This window comes from Zonotrichia albicollis, chromosome 1 (assembly GCF_047830755.1).
Source record: "Zonotrichia albicollis isolate bZonAlb1 chromosome 1, bZonAlb1.hap1, whole genome shotgun sequence".
Lineage (NCBI taxonomy): Eukaryota > Metazoa > Chordata > Aves > Passeriformes > Passerellidae > Zonotrichia > Zonotrichia albicollis.
The window spans coordinates 136,522,846-136,549,734 of record NC_133819.1 but is presented as its reverse complement, the minus strand read 5'-3'; positions in this window follow the sequence as shown (position 1 = coordinate 136,549,734).

Here is a 26,889-nt window from a genome sequence, read left to right as displayed (position 1 = left end):
GTTTTACATTTGAGTATCAATAAATATAGGGAACTGAGAATTCAGCAGACTTTGAGTTGGATATGTTAGCTTTGAATGAAACCTAAAGATTTAAGTATTCCCTGGTATATGCAGTGGACTCCTTTAGTTTTAAATGCTGCTGTTCCAGAACAACTTATCAAGAATTATAATTTTGAAAATTTCAAAAAGTCAAAACAAAAACTGAACCACCATTACTGTACCAGTAATGACTTCTTGAATTTGGAAAAAACCCAAACTCACCTCAACTCTGAAACATTAAACTTGTGAGTGATGTCTGTTGCTGTATTGTGTAGCTGTTCTGGAACTTCATAGTGACAAGAGAAATGTCACTCTTGCTTACAATTTCTATTCCAAATGTTTTAGCAGAAGACTCCAACTAGCATGCTTATCTCTCAATTGCAAGCTGCTTTCCTTGCTTTTTCAGGTGCCAAAAAGTCCAGCTGCCCAATATCCTACTGAGAAAATCTTCAGTTTCCCCTGGCAGCTTTTATGAAACAGCAAACTTTATCAATTATAAAAACCTTATGGAAGATCTAAGGTTGAATATGCCTGGAAGAGCCTAAAACCAACCAAATAAAAGCTTAAGGTTTATCTGCTGATTTGATTATTCATGTTCAAACTCATTTAAGAGAATCCTCTTTTCCTTAACAGATCTTAGACTGCTGTGAAGTTTTTCCAAAGTTGGTAGAATTGAGAAGTCTCAGTTTCATTGGGGGTGCTTTTATTTGTGGCCACAGGTTTGAGGATAAATTTTTCTCTTTAAGGAAAGCAGCAATAGAGCCCAATGTGGGGTTGTTTCCAGGCTTCAGGAATTCGTGGAATCAGAACACCTACCAAATTTCTCAGCTCTAGTAATAACATAGAGAACAAAGAGAAGAATACAAACTATGTGTGGAGGGATTGTTTGTTCCTTGGCTGGTTGGTTTCTGTTATTTCTAGGTTGCATGCACAGGAGATTTCTCTCCAGAGGCTGTGCTCATCAGGTTTTTGTGCACACAGATCTTCAATTCTCAGTCTCCTATGAGCTTTTTGAGCTAAATAGCAATTGGGTTTTATTACTGACCCAGCAGAACTGTTTCCATCATCAAATGTATAACTTTTGATTACACAAAATTGCTTCGTATTACACCATCCATGTACGTAAAACATGGTATTTTTTTGATTTGATTTGATTTGATTTGATGTTAGTTTGTCTCACTTTGATTCTCAAATGACATTTGAAATTCATGAACTTTGAACATATGATGGCACTGTTGTGTAATCACTAAATTCTATTTAGTGACTGCATGTCCCTTGCCATGTGTGTTTTTGTTTTTCAGAAAAATGGCCAACACAAAAACCCTAACAAGACTCCAGAAAGTAATCTTTATGGTTTTGTAAAAACTTTTCTCAAGAGGTCATTTATGCCTGCCATTCATTTATGCACCAATATCTTGATCTCTTTTAATTTATTCATCTTGTCAGCAATTTCAGGCATTTTTTCTTCTTTGTGTTTTCTAAAGCATAGGATGAAATATTTGATTTTTTTCTTGTTTTGATATTTTACTTAGCATGCTTCTGGCAACTCATGGAGGTTGATTCCAATGCCAATATTTCTAAATTATTTTCCCAGCAGAACTCTGGGCCTGTCTGGGTGTGCACAATCCAGTGAGATTTTGTTGTCCCTGGGGCCCCATCAAAACAACTTGCAGTCTATTTGCTCAGGAATGATAATCGAGGTATACTCTGCAGGAAACCAGATAGAGGGCTTCCTGCCTCCTATACAGGAGGAACAAATGGAACACCAAAGATCAGGGGATCTGTGAAGGTCAAGCAAAAGGAAGCTGTGTCCTTTCATTTTCAAGCTAGCTGAAGTTGGTAAAGTCTGAGTGGATTGGTTGTGCTTCAGTGTTCTTGTTAGAAGATAAAAACCCAGCTTAAAAGAAAAAAATTATGGGAATCATAGTTCTCAGAAACTTTTTCTCTGTTCTTTGGGTCAGTTCACATGTCTTCAGGCTTGTACTGTCAGCAGCAGTAGCAAACACAGATGACTCAGTTTGCAGCACTTTGTGTTTGCTTCCCTCCAGGGAAACAAGAGGCAAGTATAAATAGTGCTCTTTTCCCCTGTAGTTGACTCATTAATAGCATGCAAAAATTTGTTTTGTTAATATTATTTTTTTACCCATGGAATACCTGTCACCCTCTAGCAGCTTAGCCTAGTGCTTCTAGCTGTAACCACTAGAGCAACATTTTCTGGCTAATAGGTGTTTTATTCATGTTTAATTGCTTGTCTGGAAAATGACAGAATGAATTGCTCTCACAAACTATTATGGAATTACAGAATGAGACAGGTATGAGTAACAGCTTTTCTGAAGGTGGTTAAAGATATAGACATCTATAGAGTAAGCAGGACTCAGCAAATTGTGATTTTGAAAGATGCTAGAGAACAGAAAGCTTAAGTGGAAAAATTACTTATGAGTGATTTTCCCACCCTTCTAAGCTGAGATATTGTGCTCATTTTTGAGTGCTGCTATTGAAGAAAGGGAGACTGGTTGCAGGGAATCCAGCAGAAGCCACAAAAACTATCATAGCCATACAAAACTTGGCTTTTGAGTATTAAACAAACATTTTGCAGTTGTTTGGTGAAGACATACAGAAAAATAGAAATAAATGGACGATGAAAAAAGGAAAAGCTCTGCATGTTTTAGTTTCTGTTTCTGTGCTGGATGATAAACCAATTGGAAGTGTGACAGACAACTTTATTCTCACTTGCATTTTTTGATTATGTCTGTACATTTGATTATGCTGTCAGCATCTGTTTGACACTCAGTTTCTGGTGTCAACCAGAAGTGACAGAAATAGCTGTAGGTGTGTGATTCTCTGAGAAAATGATATGAAATGGAGGAGAAATTTCTTAATATAATTTAAAAAACTGTATCAAAAATTCTTAATGAAGAGCAAGTACTTATGATTTAAAGGAAATATTTTGGTGGGAGGAAAACAGTCCTCAATGCATAGTGCATTGAAGGAGGTTCTTGTGGTGGTCATTTTTATCCTGCATCTGAGTGGAAGAAAGCAAATACAACACACTTCATATTCAGCTCCATCAAGGATAACAATTTATTCTGTGTATGAATATATTTTCAATTACTTCCACTTTTTCTTTTTCTGTTCATCTAATACAATACAGCATTTTAGGTCTTCATGACCTTTATTAAAGGAATAATGTGGCTTCTATATAGCAGAGATTTGCTTTAATCTGTACTTCCTCAAATATTTTTATTATAAAAATCACTTCTAGTTTGGATAAGAAATTCCCACTCTACAGAACAAACAATTCCCCCCAAAAAACCCAACAAAAGCTCTGTCATTAAATTACACTGCTTCTATGCTTGAGAATTTTACTTTTTCATCTGTGTTGTACTGTTTTCCCCCATGTTTCAGTGTGTTGTTAGATTTGTGTATGTATACTGTGGATAAGGGGCCTTTATTTCAAGACCATATCTAAGCAGGGTGAACTGGCTTTGTTTCTCAGATATGTTCTGGCAACATTCCTAAATGCATTTAATTTGGTATTTAATTTCCTGCAGCTCCTGTGAAGTTGGAAGATTTTGGCTGTCATTATGTTTTTATTGTACAGGGTATGTTATTTTCGATATACTTCCAGCTTTGACAATTCCCTATGTGCAAAGACACTATTTTAGTCCTTTTTGGAGTATATTCCTATTGCTCAAATGGTGTAGTTAACCTTGGTCTTTAACAACACAGCTATCTAAGTTGTAAGAGTTGCTTTCCTAATTTTTCTGGTTCTGATTTGATTAAAAAGCAATTCAGTGGTTCAGAAATTGGAGAGTTAACTCTTATTGAGAGTGAACACTTTATTAGTTGCCTCTTCATTAGAAGACTTATCTCTTATTCTTGTGTGAAGAGTTAACTCTCAACAAGTGAACTTCTTTTCCAAGGCTTCCCAGCCATGTCATGTTGAGACATCCAGTGTAGAATATGTGGTACTTGCATTTGCTTCCTTGTATTGTGTCTGGTCTCTCAGCTAGGCCTCAAAGGGTTGTTTGCAATATTTCTTTCCATTCAGATTATGCTCTTTGATAGTGTTTCTTAAATGTGTGTAAGGGAAACTTTTTCTCTCCATTATGTTTTTTTTCTGCTCTACATGGTAAAGTAAGAACGCTAATGAGTTTCCTGGAGATTAGCTTTTAGAGATTAGCTAGTGTCACAATACTTATCACTGGATACAAAAAGCACAAATAATTTTGACAAAGTATCTGCATCTGTTTTTTTCAACAACACTGAGTTTAAAAAAAATGTACCGCAGTGAAAATCATGATGCTTTGGCAAGACAATTTGAACAAAAGGCCTTTCTCATTTATTTCTAAATAGGATGGGTTGCCATAACAGTATGGAACCACTCATTTTATTAAAATCAGAAGAAAAATGTACCAGTAAGCATCAAATTATTACATCTCCTAACTAAATATTATTTTTCCTTTTGTAACCATCACACTGTACTGTAACTGAAATGTATGATTTTATTTTCAGCTGAATTCTCAAGAAAAAAACAATGCATGTGGCAATGAATTCTGTGCTTTTTGTTTCTCCTGATAAGTTTTAAATCTGTTGACCAATCTCAGTTTAATATATTACACAGGTAGTCAGACATGACTGACAGACATGACTGCACTGCTCTTTCTCTCCTCTTGTATTCCCTTTGGGTGTCATACCCAAGTCAGAAAAATGTGACCTTTTCTTTAAAAAAAAATTAATTTACGTGATATTTTTTCTGATCATTAGCTTGGTGGACAGAGAAATAATGACGACAATATTCTGTTATGACCACAGCCTACCCAAGTTGAGATTTGCAGCAAATAGCTGGTTATTTTGGGGTATTTGAACTGAAATAGAATTTTGAAAATGATGATGTTCAGAAAGACTGGAGCAACAATCTTCTGGAAGCCAGTCTTCAATAAATGCAACATTTGGAATGAGCAGAAACAATCAAAACTTCTCAGTCAGCATTTGTAAAAATATGTTTCCATAGAAATGTATAGAATTGATCCTTGTAACATTTTCAAAAACATTTCTGTGAGGCAAGTCTTCAATTTTTCTGCTGTTGGAGCTGTTACCGGGCATGAGTTCTCCCAGTCTCTTGTTTTTCCTTTCCTGTTTGCACTGTTAAGTTCCTGGTCCCATGAGATAGGAATTGCAAAAGTCCAGGGTAGGTGAGATTTTTATGTTTATGGGTCTATTTTGTCATTACTATATTTCATGAATAGTTTAGGAAATGCAAATAAAAGCAATGGGATTCTACAAACACTTGATTCTTACTACTTAGTGATAGGAAATTCTGAGGAATTATTCAATGATACCTCCCTTAATATCCTCTATTATAGTCCTTAAATACCCTCTTTTAGCCTCCTAAATAAATTTGTTGTTTTTTTTATATCTGATCAGTACCCATAATTTTACTCTGTATTTGTGAAATTAGTTCTAAGCCATGTCTTTTTAATGCAACTACTCTTCTTGTTGCAGATATTTTTTAGAAGCTTGAAAAATACCTTCCTTATTAAAGTTTTTTGAATTATTTTTATATCCGTTGCATTTAGAAGCTTTTCCCAGATCCTATTTTCTAGATTAGTACCATCTAAAGAAATTAATTGAAATCTCATTCATATTGTAGTTTTCAATTTCAAAAGTGTCTTTGAACAAGTTTTGTAATCAAAACGATAAAAGAAGGAAAAAACAACCCTGTGTAGTGTAATGCTCAATAGTAGTCTTGTCTGGTCCAGTAAAAGAATAAATATGCTATTTATTCTCCAGTGAACACTAATAAGCTAAGTTATATTGGAGGAATGGCTTGGGCAGTGAACAGAATTAATAATATTTGATGGAGGAGTTGGTTCTTAATAAGAATGAAGGCTAGCAGAGGACACCTAGCTAACATCTTGATAATTTATCTGATGTTCTCACAAAATGACCTTGGAAACTGAATAGCGTCACTTAGATAAATGAAATTCATAAAAGGCAGAACAGATCTAAGTTTATGATCTCACAAGTTCATGGTGGTTTGGGGATTTAGTCTTTAAGGGACACAAAACAAGAGAATATGAAAACAGCAATGAAACATGGAGAAAGAAACAGTGGTGTCTTGGAGATGCAGCCTGATAAATCTCACAGCTATCTAAGTATAACTGTTTCATTTTGAGAGCTAAAGAAGGCTGGATTTTGCCATTTGATATATATATGCTTAAAATGTACTTATAGCAATAAAAATTTTCCTTCCTATGCAGAAATTTGAATTTTTCTTAAATTTATGCTAACAACAGCCCAGGAGTTTGATGCTTTGATCCGCAGCACTTGCTCTCTTTGGAAGGCATATCCAAGTCTGTAGTTTGAAGGTTGTTTTGTCCAAGCATGAGCATTTTTTGTGTTTTTTCCTAGTCATGTTCCCCAGCTGTGTACTTCTTCATAGCTTGGGGAATATCTTTATCGTCACTGCCCACTCAGGGCTGGATGCTTTTTTCTTGGTATCCATGGTCTGCTGTTCACTTATTTCTCAATGCATGACATTTTTGCACTTCACAAAACTATAGAATCATCAAGACTGGATGTTTTTCAAGATCATCTAGTTTGATAATCAACCCAGCACCATCATTATCACTCCTAAATCATATCTGCAAGTGCCAAATCCAGATGCCTCTTGAACAATTTTTATAATGAACTTCAGTGTTGAATAATGCTTGTTTGACTCATATTTTCAAATACTCTACTAAAATGACACAGAAGAATGTGTTTTGTAAAAAAAAAAAAAAAAAAATCAAAATCATAATCAATCCTTTGATTCATTTTTCTAAATAAATCATGCTGATACATTGCTTAGTGTAAACTATTGAAAGCATATTCAAACACATTTTAGTCCTCACACCTTAGTCCTTTCCTAATTAGAAAAACTAACAGACATCTTCCAGCACAATCTCCCCGTGCCAGGGTCCCTAGTTCAGCGGAATTCTCATGTGCCTTTCTCCTTCTATGAGTGATGACTTTTCACATGTCCTCATGTCCTATATTTTGTTATGCACCAACCTAGACTAGGTGCTGACTGGGGTCTTGCTCTACTCAACAGTTTTTTTCTAATCTGTTAAAGACAATTAAAGGGAATACTGAATTCAGGGGTTTAGTGAGAAGAAAAAGTACAAGTACTTGTTGGGTCCCCATACAACACTGACCAACTCACAGGGTTATGCACTGGGAAGATTGTTTTTGGTTTTGGATGAGTTGATAAACATGCATTTTCAAATAAGCTGATGATAATTTTGTGACTAATGTCAGCTGAGTATTTATATGTTAATTTAGTTTAACTTTTTAGTTGACCTTCATATATTAAAATACTGTATTTCACTTAGATGAATTCACAAATTCTGTCCTTAAAAGCTCTTGTATGTATTTATGCAAATATCTTAGTCAAAACCTAAATTTTCTTATTCAAATATTAGTTCAAGAATCACATTAACATTTAAACAATTATTTGTTACAGTCATGATTGGCAAGTAGTTTTAGTAAACACAGTAAGTTGGAATACTTAGCTACTGCCTTAATTAGTGAAGATGCTTTGTTAGATTTACTTGTTGTCTGATACTCCTCAAAAAACATGGAAGCAAATCTGTTTGATTTTATTATTTTTTAGTTTTTTGCTTCTGCTCTTAGTTTGTTGGCTCTATTCTTAAACTTAGTCAAAGTAATTACTACATAAAAGATTTAAAACACAAGGACTCAATGGCTTTGTTGCATATTTGTGGTCACTCTCAAAATAATTTCTTGCAAAAGCAAAGCCATAATGAAGTTGAAGGCAACTGTGTACTAATGACTTCCCAGTAAAAGCTTCTGGGAAGATCTAAGCATAAAGGTTGCTTCCAGCAAGGATTTATTTATCTAAGTCAAGGTAAGTGACAATATTTCTAGCTATCATCTTTCTCTTTTTTTTTTTTTGGGTTTTGTTTATTTATTTGATTGTTTTCAATACATTTTCTAATTAAGAAAGAATGCTATGATTTTATGAACTGAAGTAAATTTATTTTTAGTATAGAAGAGCTAGAAGGCCTACTTACATACTTAAATCCCACTTTTGTTTTCCTCTGAGTGTTTTCTGAAACAGAAGGAGGTAGGTTTCTGTTTCTATTTCCAATTGACAGTGTATTCACCACTAGCAGGAGATTCTATGTTGTTATTTGTAAGCTAAATCAATGATCTTATGTTGTGACAATTACCTAGTCTTGTCCCTAAGCACTTGAAAGGTGGGGGTAAGTATGTAGTTTCTGTTCATTTTCTGTGCTAGCTTTTTGAAGAATGATGAAAAAGTATGAAAAGCCAGTGAAAAACCTCAAGAGATGATGCAGTTTATTGCAAATTGCAGGATTAAGTATACTTATAGTAGGTGGTAGACTTCTCCTAAAACCTCAAAAGTGAGATGCTACAGTGTCTCTAGAATTCCTATTGGTATTTTTCAGGGAGGGAAAAAATATCCAAGCTATCTAACATAAATAATTTTTACTACAAATTATGCTGATTCTTTCACATTCTGCTTCCAGACACCTGGAAAACAATTGATTGTCTCTCTCTTAATGACAGCTTAGTTGTTAGAAGATTGTTATCAATGTCCTTCCTTCCTTAGTCTTCTCTTTTCTAGACTAAACAAAGTCCTTCCACTTCCTTAAGAGGTTATTCTTCTAAACTCCTAATTATTCTTGTAACCTCTATCACGGAATCTTTGCTTCTTTTCAGTTTTAAAGTCATAAAGTTGATTAAAAACCCTATCCATTAAAAACTATGGCCTTATTAATTTACTACCAGTTTTCTTAATTTTGTTTAGTTTTAGTTTTGTCCTTTTTATTTCTTCTTCAGTTTTGAATAAATGGAATAACTTAATTCAAAATTGTGAATTTAATATTCTAAAATATCAGCAGCATTCAATCAGCATTCTTACAGAATCTAAACTTGCTTTTCACAGTGTTCTATTTCTTTTTGTTTAGTATTTTCTTGACTTTAGTGAAACTGGAATTGTAACTGAGTGGCTCATAATTTTTATACATAATTTCCACCAGCCTATGTATATTTGTGAAAGAAGAAATGGGAGTGTGTCAGTTCTATTAACTTTATTAAATTGAAACTGGTGGAAGTCACGTCATTTCGCCTAGTAACTTAACAGTGTATGCATGATTTATCATTATAAGGGAAGAAAGAGCAAGCCATATCCTAAAAGCTAGATCAGACAAGGATTCTCACTATGTCTGTCAAAGAGAAGGAACTCTCCTTTACATGATTTTCATTTTGATGCTGTCCTCTTCAGTGAAGCAAATATCCAAATTTGGACTTGTACTGATTAATCAAATTTCTCCCTGTATATCCCTGTTTAACCCCAAATTATCTGTAGTGCTTTAAAGGAGTGCTGACTAATGCTGATGATAGTTTCTGTGTATGTTATTCAAGTAATTTTGTATACACATATCATAGAGAAAATTTTTCCCAGCTTGTATTCAACGCAAGAAAAATGGTTTTCAAAGGCAAGATATGTGATAACTGTTCCATTCCTATATATAAGGAAATTAGGTTTGTTTACCGTCATTGTTCTGCTCCTTGGTGAGCATCCCTCTTCCTGAGAGAGCAAACAATCACAATGCTCTGCCTCAGATCAAACAGTTCAGCAGGGAATGTCATAACATCACATTCAGAACCAGAATTTCAGAGGTGGTAAATAAAAGAATATTCAGGTGTGATTATTCTTGCTAGCAGTCAGCACAGATTGACCTGACATGCACCTTTTTTCCATAAGTCTCTCAAAAGTGAGTAGTAGACTCACGTTTAGCCTGTCTGAGTCAATCAGCTCTACTGTATTTCATCTCTTCTCCAGCAGCATGACAATATATCAAGGAGGAAAGCAAGCAAATATTAGATACAGATTTGTCCTCTTCTTTTTCAATGCCATATGATGTTTTTCTAGAATTTTTTAAGTTTTGCTTCTCTGTTTATGAAGCTTCTTTTTCTCATGTCCAGTGACACATATCTCCATTCAGAGGGAAAGCTGTTGGTATTCTAAGAGGCAGAAAATAATATATTTTAGTGCTTTCACATGTAGAAGACATAGGCCAACAACCAGAAATTATATATTTTTGCTATACTATGCATGGCTTTTTATTGGTATCTTAAAGAAAAGAAAATAGGAAAGGATTTTATATATATATATATATATATATGTATCCATGTATATATATATATGCATATGTATATATATTCATGCTCTTCCACTCTAATAAAAGCAAGCCTTTATGAGCTTATGAAATAATGAAAGATAAGTCTTCCTTTCTCTCTTATTTGAAAAATTTGTTACTCTTGGTTCATTATTTAAATAATTCTGCCATTTTATGGAAACCTGTCTTCTTTTTTATTGATTGGTTGTATCCAGTGATCAGTCATTTGATTTTCTCTGCTTTTTTCTTACTGAATTTAAGGTATCAATACAGAAATAAAATCAAAGAATGGTTTGTGTTGGGAGGAGCCTTAAAGATCACTTAGTCTAACCTCCTGCTTTGGGCAGGACCATCTTTCACTAGACAAGGCTGCTCTAAACCCATCCAACCTTACCTTGAACCCTTTTGGGGTTTGGCACCCACGACTTCTCTGGGCATCCATGTGCCAGTGTCTCATCACCCTCACAGTAAAGAATTTCTTCCTAATAGCTAGTCTAGATCAACATAATTTTTAAAAAATTTAATTTAATTAAATCAAATTGTATTTAATTTAATTTTATTTTTAAATTTAATTTTATTTTTTGAAAGTCATGCAGTTTTCATGGCGAAAAGCTGTTTGGGAATTTAGAAATGGCTTTCTGCTCGTTCAAACAGGGAAGGAAATTATGACTGCTGGATTACTTACAAATGCATGCAACATGATTTTCTTTCCAGGTGGAAGATAGTTTAGAAAGGGTTACATATCCAATTATAACTAAAAAAGGTGTGACTGAGTAAAAATTCTGATATTCATTAAGTAAAATTCTCAATTTTCTTTTCAAACTAAACAGTGCATGTCACCATCTCATTTGGGAGAGCAGTCAGAGAAAAGGGAGTTGTTTTTTCCCTTCTGTCTTATCTCCCTGAAAGCCTCACTCCCTCCTGGTCCCACGCTTTCAATTATAATTCCTGGACATGGAAGGGGAAGAAGCAGAAAAAAAAAAAATCTTCATTGGAAAGGAAAAAGAGCAAGGAATAAGGAGGAGGAATATAAGTTATGGGTGTATTTGTTTTGAAGCTGATGTTGAACTTCAGCATGTGTATATTTCAATTTTCCATCTTTGACCTATGTCACCCATAAACACAAGACAGATGTTTGACTGTATAAGCTCAAGTAAGAAAATACGTTCCTTGATTAATTTATATACCTACCCATGGACACTGATTAATAGGCAATGGTATTTTATAATGAACTGCAGCTGCAAAAGAAGTGTAAATAATTAATAATAAATTAACAAATTCAATGTATTGTTCTGGTGTCTGCCTTTTAAAAGAGTCAAATTCATGACTGTAGAATATGAAATAGTGAGTGATGAGGCAGAGTGAAGAACTACTGGGGATTAATGAAGACCATACCATACCATAAGTTTCGGCTAAATACCTAAATAGAGAATACCCTAAACAGCTACAGAGACAGAAAATTATAAACCAGGTTTCAGAAGACATTTAATATTTGTGAAGTAAATACATAATAAATGTATTATGATTGCAATTCTTATAAAGAAATTGCAATCCTGTATGCCATTGCAGAATGTGCACGTGTTGCAAGCAACACATGGGTGGGCAATCACTGAGAGGTCATAGAACAAGGCATTTTAAGCAGCCTGCCTACTAAATACTGAATGAAACAAAAGGTTCTGTGAAAATAATGTTATATCAAAATTGAAAATCTTCATGACATTAGTTACCCTTAAACTAGATTTTGCATAGAATTCCTTGAATCAAGGCCACCTAATTTTTTTGTTTTCTAACGTCTTGATGCTTGAATTGCCTTATGTTGCAGGACATGAAGATGCTTTATTATACTTGAAAGTTTAATCTGTATTTATGCTAAAACCAGAGTTAAAGCTGCCAACATTGGAAAATGCTACCTCTCTTATAAAGGTGTTCTTCAGTGAAGAATGTATAAAAACAAAAGTATTTCCCAAATTATTCTTAACTCAGTGCTCCTGTGTAAGAACTGCCCATCTAAGTTTTCTGATTTCATATTAATTAAATAATGCTTTGGGGTTTAAGTTTATATGAAACCAGTAAGCCTTCTAATAATTCCTAGAATATTTACTGCTTATGTATGAAAAGGAACAGGAAGAGAAGAAAAGCAGCTAAAATTGGTTGTAATTTTAATCTGTAGTTATGGTCTCCTCTTGAATTGGTTTACAGAAGAAATATTTGGTGCTTTTTTTTCTATTTTTTTTTTTTTTTTTTACTGAAGATTCTACTAAAGTTGTGACTTGTTCACTGGAGAGATAAAGAGATTATAGCAGCAAGTGGGACTGGGGTCTTAATACAGAATCAATACTGCATTGTAAAATCAAAATTCATTGGATTGAGAACCAAGCATTTTCTCAAATTTTATCAATTACCTCTTGTAAACATTTTTTTAAATGAAGTATCTTGATTATATATAATATAATACTGACCCTTGCCAGCATATAAAAATTAGTCAGACATACTATAATCACTATAATATTGTCTGATGCAACTCAAGTCTATCTTTGATAAAAAGCTGTGATTAACCTCTTGCTTAGCAGCACAATTTGTTGGGGTGCGTAATGTGAGAGCAAGAATAACTCCTGACACTACAATTGGATTCATAAGCATGGACCCTTGAGAAAATTTCTAACTCTGTTGGATTTTAAAGCTTCACTGGAGAAAATCTTATTGCCTATTTGAGGCTATAGCAGACAAAAGGCTTGCAATCCCTTTGTGTACAGGCGGACTTGCAGTAAACTGTAAATATTTCAATTTTTTAAATTTATTCTGAAGATTTTGACAGTTCAACTTCATTATGGAATATCATGGGTGTTTTAATCACTAGCCACAGAAGGCCTAAAATCTCTTCAGCATATCTCCTCTCAAGAGATTTAACATCTCTTCCATTTTATCATAGGTTTTGGCACAGTCAGAATCTTATATTGTTTAGGATTCTATGTGCTTGCAGATAAAGCACTTTCACAGCTTCATAGGTTCCTATAATAAGGCTATTAGATTAACTCATTTGCTTAGTGCTGGAATATTAAATATTTCTACATCTGTTGTTTCCATGTGCACATGACACCTTTTTTCTGTAATGGAAAGAAGCCCTGAGGTGTCCCTTTCTCTTTTCCACTCTCCCTTCTCCCTCTCTCCTCACTTTACAAATACTCTGTATGTGACTATTTGGCAGAATGCATCTAAAAAGATTCAGTGGAAAAAACCATAAAAGTGGTCCACTATAAATATATACAGAATAAGCCTATTATTTTATAGAGAAGAGAACTTGAGATTCTCCTTGGGATAGGGCTATGAGTGCCTTATAGAGCAGGAAGATTTATTGTCCCCATCACTCTGCATGTAGAGACTGGCAACACACAGCTTCAGATAAAACCCATGTCTCTTTATAATAATCTTCCAGTTCTGCATACATAGCAGGAAATTTTGTTAATTTATATATAAACATATGAAATCATTCCTATTCATATACTGTGTATTTTACTGGATTCTGGCAATTACTCTTCATAAGATCCTCATTACTATCAGTGCTTCTAAGGAAAGAGGGACAATTTGATGATATCAGGACATTTTTTTAAAAAGTGACAACAATAAAAAAAAAATTTTTACGAACAAAAACAGTTTCAGAAAGAGAGGTGGATGTCTTGGTGACTTGTGCTACATAATCCATTTATCAAACTATGGGTAGAAACATGAATGTGGTCTAGTTTGTATTTAGACTGTTCCTTTTATACTTAGTGCATAGAGAATAAGCAATAAAATTGACGCAATAACTTATGCAATTTTTGGTTTCATATTGTACTTGATTTACAAAAAGAAATATCTCTTGTTCTAGTCTTTAGCATGCCACCAAGTTTTGACGCAATTGAATTGCACTGATGGGAAAGAATATTTTAATGCATGAAAGGAGGAGCTTACATCATACGAAGATATTTGACTGGTATGCATGTATTAGTGTCATGAAAATACTTGACAATACTTTCTGCTTAAAAGACAAGAGTAAAAAGACTTTACATTTTCCAGGTAGAGACTCAGTCAGATGAGAGGATGCTCTTCATCTGACAGGTCTCTAGATACAAATGTTCTGTCACCCAAAGTTGCAAGCAGATGAATGCTGGAGGGTATAGATGATCTGCAGTTTTTAACACACAAGGACTTGCTGATGTGACTAGTTAGATGCATTACAAAATTAGCAGCAGAATACTATATATTAAATTGTACCAGAGTTTTCAGTTTCATCTGCAACCCAGAAACTGGGCTATTACAGCGACCTGATGAGGTCTTCAGGTGAGAGAAGGATGAGAATCTTGTTTGATGATCAGAAGGCTGGATTTATTGATATATGATATATAATACATTATTACTATACTAAAAAGAATACGGAGAGAGAAGTTGCAGAGGCTGCTAATCTAAGAATAGAATAGAAAAGAATGAATAACAAAGTTCTGTGTCCAGGGAATCTGTCCCCGAGCTTGGTCCTGTGATTGGCCCCCAATTGTAAACATGGAGCATGAGCCAATCACAGGGGCACCTGCTACATTTCACAGCAGCCGATAACAATTGTTTACGTTCTTCTTCTGGGGCCTCTGTTTCCCAGAAGATGCACAAATCCCAAAGAAAGGATTTGTATGAAAAAATGTCTGCAACACTGGGCTTAAAAGTGCACTTGCAAATATGGCTTAGGTAGCCTGTATCTTTCTTTGCACTTGTAGGATTATGGTCTGACACAAAATCGGGAGTGAGCAGTAGCTACAGCTGTGATAATGGACATAATGTGGGTTTAATCAGTGTAAGTGGAGCTCTGAATGGCATGGTAGTGCAAAGAACTGCCATCTCCAGTGGTTGAGGAACTTCATCTCATTCATCACTGCTCATAACTGCTTTTCATTCTGTACACACATCAAATAACAAAATATTTCCCCTTTTCTGGTAATTTATAATGGATAAAAACCTCATTATATCTCAATGACTGAGGCACTCTTCAAATGCTGGCTTTCAAGGACTACATTTCACAAATGTGAATTCTAGAGTGGAGTGTATGGCCCGGACTTTTTGAGTAATAGTGTTGATTTTAGCGCCTCTTTGTGTCTTCTTGTGCTTATTATTGTAGTACTCAAATATTTTATGACCAGAAAATTGGTCCTTCAGCCAGTATGCACACAGAGTATGTGTTCCTGCTAAGAACTGTAAGTGGCCTGCAGGAGAATACCCTGCCTACGTCCATATTACTGAACAGAAAATGAGGACCATGACCTAATATCTGCACTGATTAACTCTTAGCCTGATAACTGGTACCTGTAGAAAAATTTTATTGGAAATTGTTGCCTGCAGTAGTCTAGATGAGGGTGAAGGTTGGGTTAATTTCCTGGCCACATGAGTGGTTAGGGCCTCAGTGTCTGATCTTCCTCCTTGATCTTTTATCTAGAAGAGTAGGTTTGCATTTGGATGCTGTCAGAGGAGATTGACAGGGATACCTGAACCTGACTTGATTTGTACATACTGATGGATGCTTTTTTGTTGATGTTGTTAATTTTCTTCTGATTTTCTTAATTTTTTGCACTTTTAAAATCAAAAGCCAGATTCAGGTAACCAGGAAGTTATTACATATTCTCTTCTCTCTTTGCTTTTAGATAGAAATTAGTTTATGTGAGTAGAATGCACTTAAAGATTTTACATTTAAAAGTGGATATTTTTTCAATGAAAAATTTTGAAAATGTTTCCTAACTAGTACATTTTTAAAAACTTATGTGCTACTATACTGTGAATTCAAAAGATGAGTAATTTTTATGTCACCAACTACTCATTTTGTGGCAGAAACAGTCTGGTTTTTGTTTGATTTTCACTTGGCAAATATTTGGCAACAAAGATGCCTCTGGATACAAATTCAGTTTGAATAAAACACTTCTTAGCTGTATGGCTGAAGTCTGCATCTATGGACCTTCCTATGAGAATTCTCTGGGTGTTGACAAAGGGTGATCAACAACTTCTGCACTATATATTAGCCCTAAACCTTCATGGGAATACATTACACTATAAGAAACTTAATGATGTAATTAGAATATTAAATTAGATTATAAGCTCAACAGTATTAAAAGATCAAAATTTAATTTTAAAAAAGCAGAAAGGCAAAGGATTAAAAAATCTTTTCACAAATGACTTCATGTTTTTCCTCTCCATGAGCATATGGAAAAGATAAAACTTATAAAATCTTATTATTCAGATAAGAGAAATTCTTTCTCTCTCAGCTCTAAAAGTGGAATTACTGCTTCAAGTATAGATATAAAACATACTCATAATAATGCAATTATGGTCAATTCTAACACAGATTTCCAATGAAGCTGCAAAAATAGAACCACCAGGAATTTTGGAATGCTCTGATTTGTCAGTCCCAGATTTTTAAAACTCTTATTGGTGACATCTAAAATATAATTTTGAATTCTCTATTTCCACATTTTTATTTTATTCCTATCACAACACATTTTGTAATTTATGTTGCATTTTTAAACTTTTTGCCAAAACTGGTGAACTAGGGTTTTTTGAGTGTCCATCATAGGGCAGAAAGAAAATACTCATTCACCTTGCCTTCTGAGAGCAAGCTTCTCAGAAGGCAAGGTGAATGCTGAGCTTCTATTTATGGCAAATAGTGTTAGACTGTTAACAAAAGAGTAAGAGTTAATAGCATTTGCAATTTTAACTCTGAGTAATATTATGTATTTTAATATTTTTTATGAGTATACAAAGTGGACCAAATTTGAAATTTAGGAGCCTACTTATACAAATATGCCATTCCTAGAACAAAACTTAGTTAAATTAGTTGCAGCTTGCTTTAGAAAAAAATGTTACTATGCATGTTTGATGATCTGGCAAGTGCTGCTTTGATACCTCCAGTACAGATTTGATTGAAAGCCTGCTGTGGTCAATGAAAGTTTTCTTATGGCTTGAGACTGACTTGGGTATAAATGTTTAGCCGAAGGAATTTTTACCAATCTCAAGATAACACAGCAATAATGTTTACTATCACTTTCCAAAGTATTTTTGCATAGAAGACCTGATGATATTCTTTAAGAATATTTTCCAAAATTAAGGCAATATCTGAACCTTCAACCACTTCCTTTCTAGTTCTTGAAGGGTATATTGTCTTCAGTGCAGTTACTCCAGCAATGACAAAGTATTTCCTGATCAAGACATAATGGAAACAGGATAGCAGGAATGTTCTTTCTTGTGAGATTCCTGTAGAAGTCAACTTTCCTACCTACTATAGTAAAAAGTTAATCTGAGATTCATTTGAATTTATATAAATGTGCTAATTCAAAAAGACAAGCCCTCCCACATCTTCTAGGCTGCCTCTGAACTTTCTTCTGTCAGGGGTGACAAACACAAACCCTCCAAACTTGATCTGATTGTCACAGTTTACAAACACCACACTGTTCTTGTTTAAATTCAGTGTGACTTTATGGGTACAGCACTTGACCATTCACATTGAGGATAATCACTTTCTGTCACCAGCTCTAATTCTGTTCTACTTGGTGACTCTATGAAGATCTGAGTCTTCTATCATTGCCACCTATAAAAAGGAAGTAATGCTACATCATTCTGAAGTGAACGAACCGTTTCCTGACTGCTAAGTTTTTAGTTAAAATATGAAGAGAATAATATCTATTTTGGAAGTTTTTTTCTGTAATTACAGGTGCCAACTTTCAGTGACAGATGTAGATGTTCCACTTCAGTTACTGATCATCTTTTCAGAACATATAGGATATTAATGGTAACAGATGGGAAGGGAAAATAAATGTAGAAGCTTGTGTCTTAATCATGTTTAGGTCAATGGAAAAAATAGATATGAATGTATTTCAGTCCAATTTTCAATGATTCTGATCTGTTTCTCATGCACATTTAGAAATTTAGGGTGGTGGCTTACTAAGAACTGAAGAGTCTACAGAAAAACCCAGATCATTTCCTGGACAATAATTTGTTATATTCATAACATCATACATTTTTTTTATTTCAAGAAGAATGTAGAAACTTATAAAAAATTCTTTTGCTAAAATCAAATATGTCCTTATAAACTGGATTTTAAATTTGTTTTTCAAATTCAAAACTAATTCAGGGTACTTATTACAAAAATACAAAACTTCCTCTCTTTACCATTTCTCATTTTCCACTTTCCATTCTCTCCTCTCTGCTTTCAAGAAGGTTCAGTTTCTATGTTAGACTACAGTAAAAATTACGGCATAAGTAGGCAAAATAGATATTTGTTTAACTGTCTTTACCAAGATTAGGATTTTATGCACTGAGCTGTTGAGTGTGTGATATATAGTTTAATGTACAAGAACATTACTTCTCAATAATTATGGTTTTTCTCTAGAAGAAAGCAACTTTAAGAACAACAAAAACAGATGTGACACAAAAGAAAAGATTTTATTCATTCAAAGACAAATTTAAAGACTGTTTAAACTATGGTTTTACACAAAGCCCTAAAAGTAAAAGGGCTTTCTTATTTTAGGTATATCTCCACAAGAGAAAGCAAGTTCCTGTGCCCACACCTGTACTTATAAATGGCTAGGTAGTTCTCTTATTCTTTAAATAGTAATGAATCTTGTATATATGTCATAATTTTTCTTATTCTGTCATTAGATATTTCATATGGACAAACGTTACAACTCATTTAACTTCCTTAAAAGGTGCTTTTTTTTTTGCACCAGACCTCACAGGGCCTCGTGGAGATAATTGAATGAGACCTGCTTTACTGCAAGCTTTTACAAGAGCTCTCATTATACCAAAATATTACAGTTCATCACAGAGACATCCAGAAATGCTCTATCTGCCCTTGCTAAGTCCCAGTTCTCAGTGCACTCTTTGTACTGAGATTACACACAATCCTGTATGGGTATGAGTTGCGACCAAGATTTTCTGCAGAAAACCTGAAAGAGAATGCATCCAGGTTGAAAAAACTGCTAAATGAGGAAAAATGGCATTGAACAGAACAGCACAATTTGAGGCAGCAGGCACTAGAAAAAAACATCTCTTGGACCTAAAACCAGGACACATTGCCATGTATTTCTGTTTAACTGTGTGAACATCTTAACTATTCCTCCAAAATATTTGGAAATTTTCCCACTTTTCCTGGACTGCTCTTTTAGGTGGAGGCTTATGTTGTGACAAAGATGGGACATAAACCACATCTTCCTACTTCTTCCTGTTTTGCCCTTTTCCAATGCCATCATCCATTACCAGACTTAACCATAACAATATTTTAATATTCTGGAAAAATTTCCTATTCAGATATATCCAGGTACAGATGTACCAAGCTGATGTTTGTTTAGTACACTAATGATCTAATTAGTGAACAAGATTCTTTGAATCCTGGTTGTCATTATATTTACCAGAGAACACCAGTGGTATGTCTGCTAAGTAGAATGCAAAGCAGATTTTAACAAAACTTTGGAGGTATCAAAGCAGTCTTTTTGTTTTTTTTGATTGACTATTTGTTTGGTTTTGGTTTTTTGTCATAGACATCACATCAAGCTAGTATCTACAACTTATATTTGGGTCTAAATTGTCTTTTACAGCTGTGTAGAGCACCCAAACACTGTAGTACACAAGCACCCTTAACTAATGTTTATACATAATGTACTTGGTTAACATGTATTATGCTGTGTGTCACAGTTAGAGCAATTCCATTCCACAGAAACTATAACATTTGTTTTCATTCCACCTTGGAACAAGACCAAAACCTTTTGGAACACTTCAGCCGAAATGGAATTATCAAAATAAATGTTTATGTATCAAAACATGTGGATGTGATTAAGGAACCGGCCTGGCACAGGGGAAATCCAGCTTCCATTACATTGTTCTATGTGAACCAAAACAGATTTTCTCCTGCTAGAGCATGTTGAATCAGGCAGGCTAAGGATTTTACCTTAGTTCCTTTAATAATCAGTCTGTTCTTCCCTTCTCTTTCATCAAACTTGCTTTTTTTTTTTTTTGGCAAGTAATTGTCTCTTGAAAAAAGGTTCATTTTTTGAAATGCTATATTGTACAAGGGTGTTCCAACCAACATTACTCACAGTGTTTGTGGTTTAGCGTGCAAATATAGCAACTTCCACTTCATCAGTAAAGAAATTCAGTCTCAGGTGTTAAGTGATATGTGCAGGATCATGATGCAACTCAGTGAAAAAAGTTGGTTTGGGACTAAGATATTTTTTTGTGCTTTATATAATCAGCCACACTGTTATAAAGATGAACTATAGATTTATTCACACCCTTTGTTTTTCCATTTTGTAGAATATATCAACATTGGAATGCATGAAATATGAAAAAATCAATTTAGAATAGTAGCAATTGTTACTTTAACTTTTCAAATCAGATGTATGACTGAAGCACATGAAGTTGGGTTGCTCACATCAGCCAACAAGTAACACAAAAGCATCTCTGCTAAAGTAAGCTCTGACCAACATTTGGCAATAAAATCTTTTTTCTGGATTCTTGACTGAAATGCCAGTCCTAGATTTGAGTGCCCAAACTGTCCCTCTAGTGTATGGACTCTGATTATTCCTCATTTGGAATGTGAGAAGAGACAGAGCTGTGATTAGGGGTTGCCTTGTGACTTGAACACTCAATTGAGGAAACGAGAAACACAAATTTATTGCATTTAGGCTGAGGAAGTCTGGACCACAGTTTCCAGATTCCCAGCACAATCAGAAACCACCAGCTTGGGAGAGATGCTAAGAGGAAAAGTTTCTCCATTTTCTCTGTTGTTTGGTACTGGACCACTAAAGAAAGGAAAAGATGTGCAAAGACTAAACAAGAAAAACTGAAAGGATGGCTTGCTTAAGTGAAAGAGGGAAGGGATAGGCAATTTAATAAACCCTGGGTACTGTCCAAGCTTCTATTAGTGCTTATGCAATTATTTTTTGTAGTGCCATGTTGCTGCAACAGGCTGCTAACCAACACAACTAACTTTTCTTCAGGAAAAGGCATTAAATAAAAGTTGAGTTAATTAAATATGCTTTCTCAATTACTGTGAAGAACAGGTTTTTTGTTTTCCATTACACTTTCTTGAAAAGAGCTCAACTTGCAGTGGAATATGCCAGGGAGATGATCAATTTGTTGTGCTTGATTGGCCTGCAGGAGCTTCTGGGTCCCTTCAATTGCTGTCAGTCACACATGGAATGTAGCTTGGAGGAATTTTGAATTGGAATGTTGGCTGATTTGCAACTTAGAAAATTGACTAGGTCATGAGGGAAAAAAAAAAGGACTAATGAATGTTTAAAACCACGTGTATACTGCATGGGCGAAATTCACTTTATGTATATATTTGTACCAGATGTGTTAAGTTCTTGGTAGCTTTGGTCAGGACTTGAGATCTCATTTGACATTTAAGGACACATTTTTTTATCTAAAGAGAAGATGCTTGTTTCATTTTTTTTGAAAGCAGAGAGGGATTTATTTTGAATGCCATTTATTTTGAATGCCAGGTAAATAACTCACACATTCCAAGAGAGTTAATTAGAGGTAATTTTACTGTAATCTAATTGGTCATGTTTTAAATATGTGGTTAATTTTTCTATAGCTACTTCTGCAAATATAAGAAAATCAACCTTTTTTTGGCCTTGTCTGAGATCTTTTTCTAGGTCTATGACAGACCACTCATAAAATCAAGGTAACTATCAGGTAAGTGCCCCTCTGCTGGAGGGCTGTTGCTGTGCTGAGGAATCCTTGGTAATACTGGAAAACACTGGTGAAACTCATGCAGATGGAGGCAGTGAAACTAGGGGCCATTGTTTGATTTGCCCAAGTTGGGTTTGTACAGAATAGTATGTATAATAATCAGTTCCAGTGTTGCTACAGATGCATGGGAGGGAGGAAAATACCAAATTATCAATATATTAATTCTGGATAAAGTCAAGAGACTTTATGTAATTTATGTAAGACAGAATAGATATGTACAAGGCTCCTAGCTGACACCGAAATTGTGAAGGATCTGCTTCAGCTGTATGTTCACAAATATATGGGACTTCATGGGATTCATCCAAGAATTCTCAAGGACATATCTAATGTCATCAAAAAATATCTCTCAATTTTTGAGTGGTGTTGGGAATCCAGAAAGGTCCCAGCTGACTGGAAACTAGATAATGTCCTGGTTTTCAAAAAGAACAAGAAGGAGGACACTGGAAACTACAGGGCCTGTGAGTTTCACTCTTGCACTTGGCAAAGTTATGGGGAAGATTATTCTGTGAAGTACTGAAAAACACCTGAAAGACAATTCAGTCACTGGTCACAGCCAGCGTGGCTTCATAAGAGAAAATGTCCTGCTTGTCACACCTCATTTCCTTTTGTGTCAAGGTGTCCCACCCAGTTATCAAAGGAAGCTTGTGGATGGAATGTTTTTGGATTTCAGCAAAGCTTTCAATACTGTGTCTCACAGAATCCTTCTGGACAAAATATCCAGCACACAGCTGGATAAGCACATCCTGTGATGATGAGCAGCTGTCTCACAGACACAAAGGAGGTGGTCACATCTCCAAGCCTGAAGGGTGTTCAAATATTTGGACAATACTCTCGAGCACATGGTGAGACTCTTGGGGATCTTCCTGTGCAGAACAGCAGCTGGACATGGTGATCCTTGTGGATCCCATCCAACTCAACCTGTTCTGTGATTCTGTGATTAAGATGACTGTAAATGCAGTGATTTTTGAATGGGATTTGCATGTTAGTTATCAACATCGTATGCATGTCATAATAAGTTAGTGTGATCATAAGACGTCTTACCACCCACAACTGGAAAGGACATAAGCTTGGAAAAGGGTGTTATCTTCCTTGATATGAATGAATGTACTTAAATAATGTTTAATAGCAGTTTTCCTCATTTATCTGCATATAGTCAGGTTTAATAATCTGATTCTTTGTTGTTTAGAGTTATTGATGCCAACCCTAATGTATTTGATTCTGGATACATACAAAAAGCTCTTCTTTGCACTAGTAATGGACAGATAGGGTATTGGTAAATCTTAGATATTCGGATGTCTTAGACAAAAACCCTTGAGTCTTATATCCTGACTATAGTTACTCTGTTGATGCTGCATTAACTACTTTTCTCTTGGTGAAAATCTACTTTTGGACTTTTTACGATGATTTCCTTGAGCAATTGTTTGAAAATATTACTTAAAATCACAGTATTCAGATTTTTTCAATATTATAATTTCATTTATCTTTTCTGTTTGAGAATTTCTCTTTTTACTGCATGTCTTCCATCAATAGAACTGAGATATTGCATTCTTGTGTGTCAACCTGAAAAGAAGTCCTAGGTGAGATAGTTTCTTTATATTGATATTTCATGTTGAATTTTTTATATTGTCACAAATGTCTTTTCTCTTTATATACATAATTTTGCTTACTTGTTAAAAAAATTTAGTTATTCCTAGGGTAATAAAAATATACACATTTTACTGTAGGCTTTTTTTCCAAGACAAATCTATGGGCATTGTTGAATTTCTTTCTTTGTATTGCCCATTAATGAAATTGATCTTTACTAATTCAGGGAATTTTTTGCACTATGTGATGGATAGAAAACAAAAATATTGTGTACATGTGCACTGTAATGAGCAAGTTACTCTCAGATATTTTCCTTCAGAATTTAGAAGTACACCCTGATGAGCAAGTGAAACTAAAAAAAATCCTTGAACTTCTTGAATTTTTAACTGCATTTTTTTTTCAATTTAAATAGATTTTTCAAACAGTAATTCAAAATGAGTAAGGCTCTTGATCCTGTCTCCTATAACATCCTCCTTGGCAATCTGGTGAAGTATGGGCTAAACAAATCAACAGTGATGTGGAATGCAAACTGACTGAACTGCTGTGATCAGCAGAGTGCAATCCAGATGGAGGCCAATTGCTAATGGTGTACCTCAAGGATCAATATTGTATCAACACTTTTTAACATCTTCATTAATGACCTGGATGGTCAGGCAGAGTGCATCCTCAGCAAATTTGCAGACGATACAAAACCTGGAGAAGTGACTGATTTACCAAATGTCTGCATTGCCATTTGGAGGGATTTTGACAGACTGGAGAAATGGGAACTGCATGAGGTTTAATATAGGAAATGTCAAGAAATATCCCCATGCAACAGTACAGGCTGGAGCCAAATGGCTGCAAAGCAACTTTGCAGAAGTGGACCAGGGAATATGAGGGGACAAAAAGTTAAATGTGAACCAGGAAGATGCCCTTGAGATGAAAAAGTCCAACAACATCCTGGGCTGTGTTAGGAAGAGCAGCAGGTCATTGGAGGTGATATCTCATCTCTCCTCCGCACTGGGGAGATCCTATGTGAAGCACTGTGTCCCGTTCTGGGCTGCCCACTGCAAGAAAGCCATGGACTTATTGAAGCAAGTCCAGTGTAGGGCACAAAAGTGATTAATTGACTGAAGCATCTTTTCTGTGAGAAGAGGATGAGAGAACTGAGATCTCTCTGGATCCCAGCTGCATCCAGTTTGGAGAAGAGAAGGCTCAGGCAGGGATTTTATCAATTTGTACAAGTACTTCATGTGAGGAAGTAAAGAAGATTGGAGTCATATGTCTCTCAGTGGTATCTAGGTACAGGGCAAGTGGCAATGAGCACAAACTGAAACCAGGAAATGACATTTAAATTTAAGTAAATGAGGATGGCCAAACACCTGAGCTTTTGCCAGGAGATTTTGTTGAGTCCCTGTCCTTGCAGGCTTTCCAAACTTGATTGGATATAGCTCTGTGTTATATAGTTGTCCCTGCTTTGAGCAGCACGAGGTGGACTAGACAACTGCCAGAAATCCCTACCAGCCTCAGCAGTTATGTGTGTATCATCCTGACTGATTGTCTGTGTAGTAGGAAGTGAAACACAAGTGTTACTTGCTCCCTTTACTCTTGATTGCCTTGAGTGCAGATGTTTTTTTGTTGCATTGGTTCTCATTCCTTTGTGTCGATAACTGAAGTAATTTATTTAGAATTAACAAAGGCATCTCACTAATTTGCTTGGAGTGGGCTATATTTGTGGGGTTTGGGGGGGGGGGTGGTTTTTTGTTTGGTTTGGAGGTTTTTCTTTGTTTTTTCTCTGAGAAGAGAGAATTGAAGGTCTATTGACATATGCAAGGGGGAAGTGCACTGATGTGCACTTTGCAACAGAAGACATTTCCCTACATTTTTTTTACACAACTAGTGTCCATTTCCTTAGTAAGTACTTTTACGAAGTATATTTACTTCTGTGGTATTCACTCTGCAATTAAAACATTCAGTTCAGGCATTTGCATATAGCTTAGCTTTTAGCAGTCTTTGTCAGGGCCAAGATGATGATTGCAGGTCATTCTAAGACAGGCACTAATTGGATAGTCATCTGAAGGACTCCGCAGAGCACACCTGATGACAGCTTTGATTTTCATTGGTTCTGGTGGAACTTTAGGTACCCATCAGCTTTTTTCCGATGCTAAATCCCACTTGTCTGAAAAAGATGAAAACAAGATGATGTAAGGAAAAAACTTACCTAAGCAGGCAAACCTCAAGGGAGATTCCATTCAGAAAGGTTATATATATTATACATGTATATATGTACATATATATGTTTGTGTATGTGTGTATATATATATCTATATGTATGAATATATGTGCAAATATATATACATAGATGAGATGTGAGTGAGAATGGGCTATGAATGAAGAATAAAGAAACTGTCATATTGGAAAAATTCTGGAAAATCAAACACCAGCTGGAGATAAAACTAGCAAAGAAAATCATGGGGCACAATATTATCAAAAACAACATCAGGGAATTGAGGGGTACTATTGGATGAGGTGTATTAGTCACAATCACAATAGTGGTTGAAATAGCAGATGTCCTTTAACTTGACTCTTCACCAGCCAAGATTTTTATCCTTTTATGCCCAGAGTCAGGGTTCAAGAAAGTGAGGAATTACCAGAGGTGGAAGAAGAAAAAGTCAGAATCTCTTGAGAGAAATCAGTTCCTTATTCTCTGTTTAGCCTAATTAATCATCCTGGAGAAGGAGAAAGAAAGCATACTGTCAAAATGCAGGGGAAGCCACATGAGGAGGATGCAGTCAATACACTTGAAGCCCGGGCTACTATTCAAAGGACTTTGACGAGATTGAAGAATGTGGCAAGCTGAAACCTGACAAAACTCTACAATGACAGAAGTCCCACAGCCAAGAAAAGCAACTTTACACCCAGACAATTTTGGAATAGAATTTTGCCCTCTGAAATATACAAAAAATAAGTAAATCAACCAAATTTATAATTAATGGAATCATCCTTTAGTGGGTCTTCCATGGGTGTATAGAGCTGGGGTCAAAGACTGAAAGGGAGCAATTTAGTTTTACGTATCATTAAAACAGATTTTAATAGGAAACTCTAAGATATGACAAAGACTTCTTAATTTATCTCAGTAGAATCTGAAGTCAATAATACTAGATAATTGATTATTTCATATAGATGCAGAATTTTTCTTCATCCAGACACTTCAAAAACTTAGGTCAAATATCATACCATATATATCAGAACACTGAGAGGGCCTATCTAGTGAACTTTTAAAAGAAGAAAAATAGTTTAAAGAATCTTTATA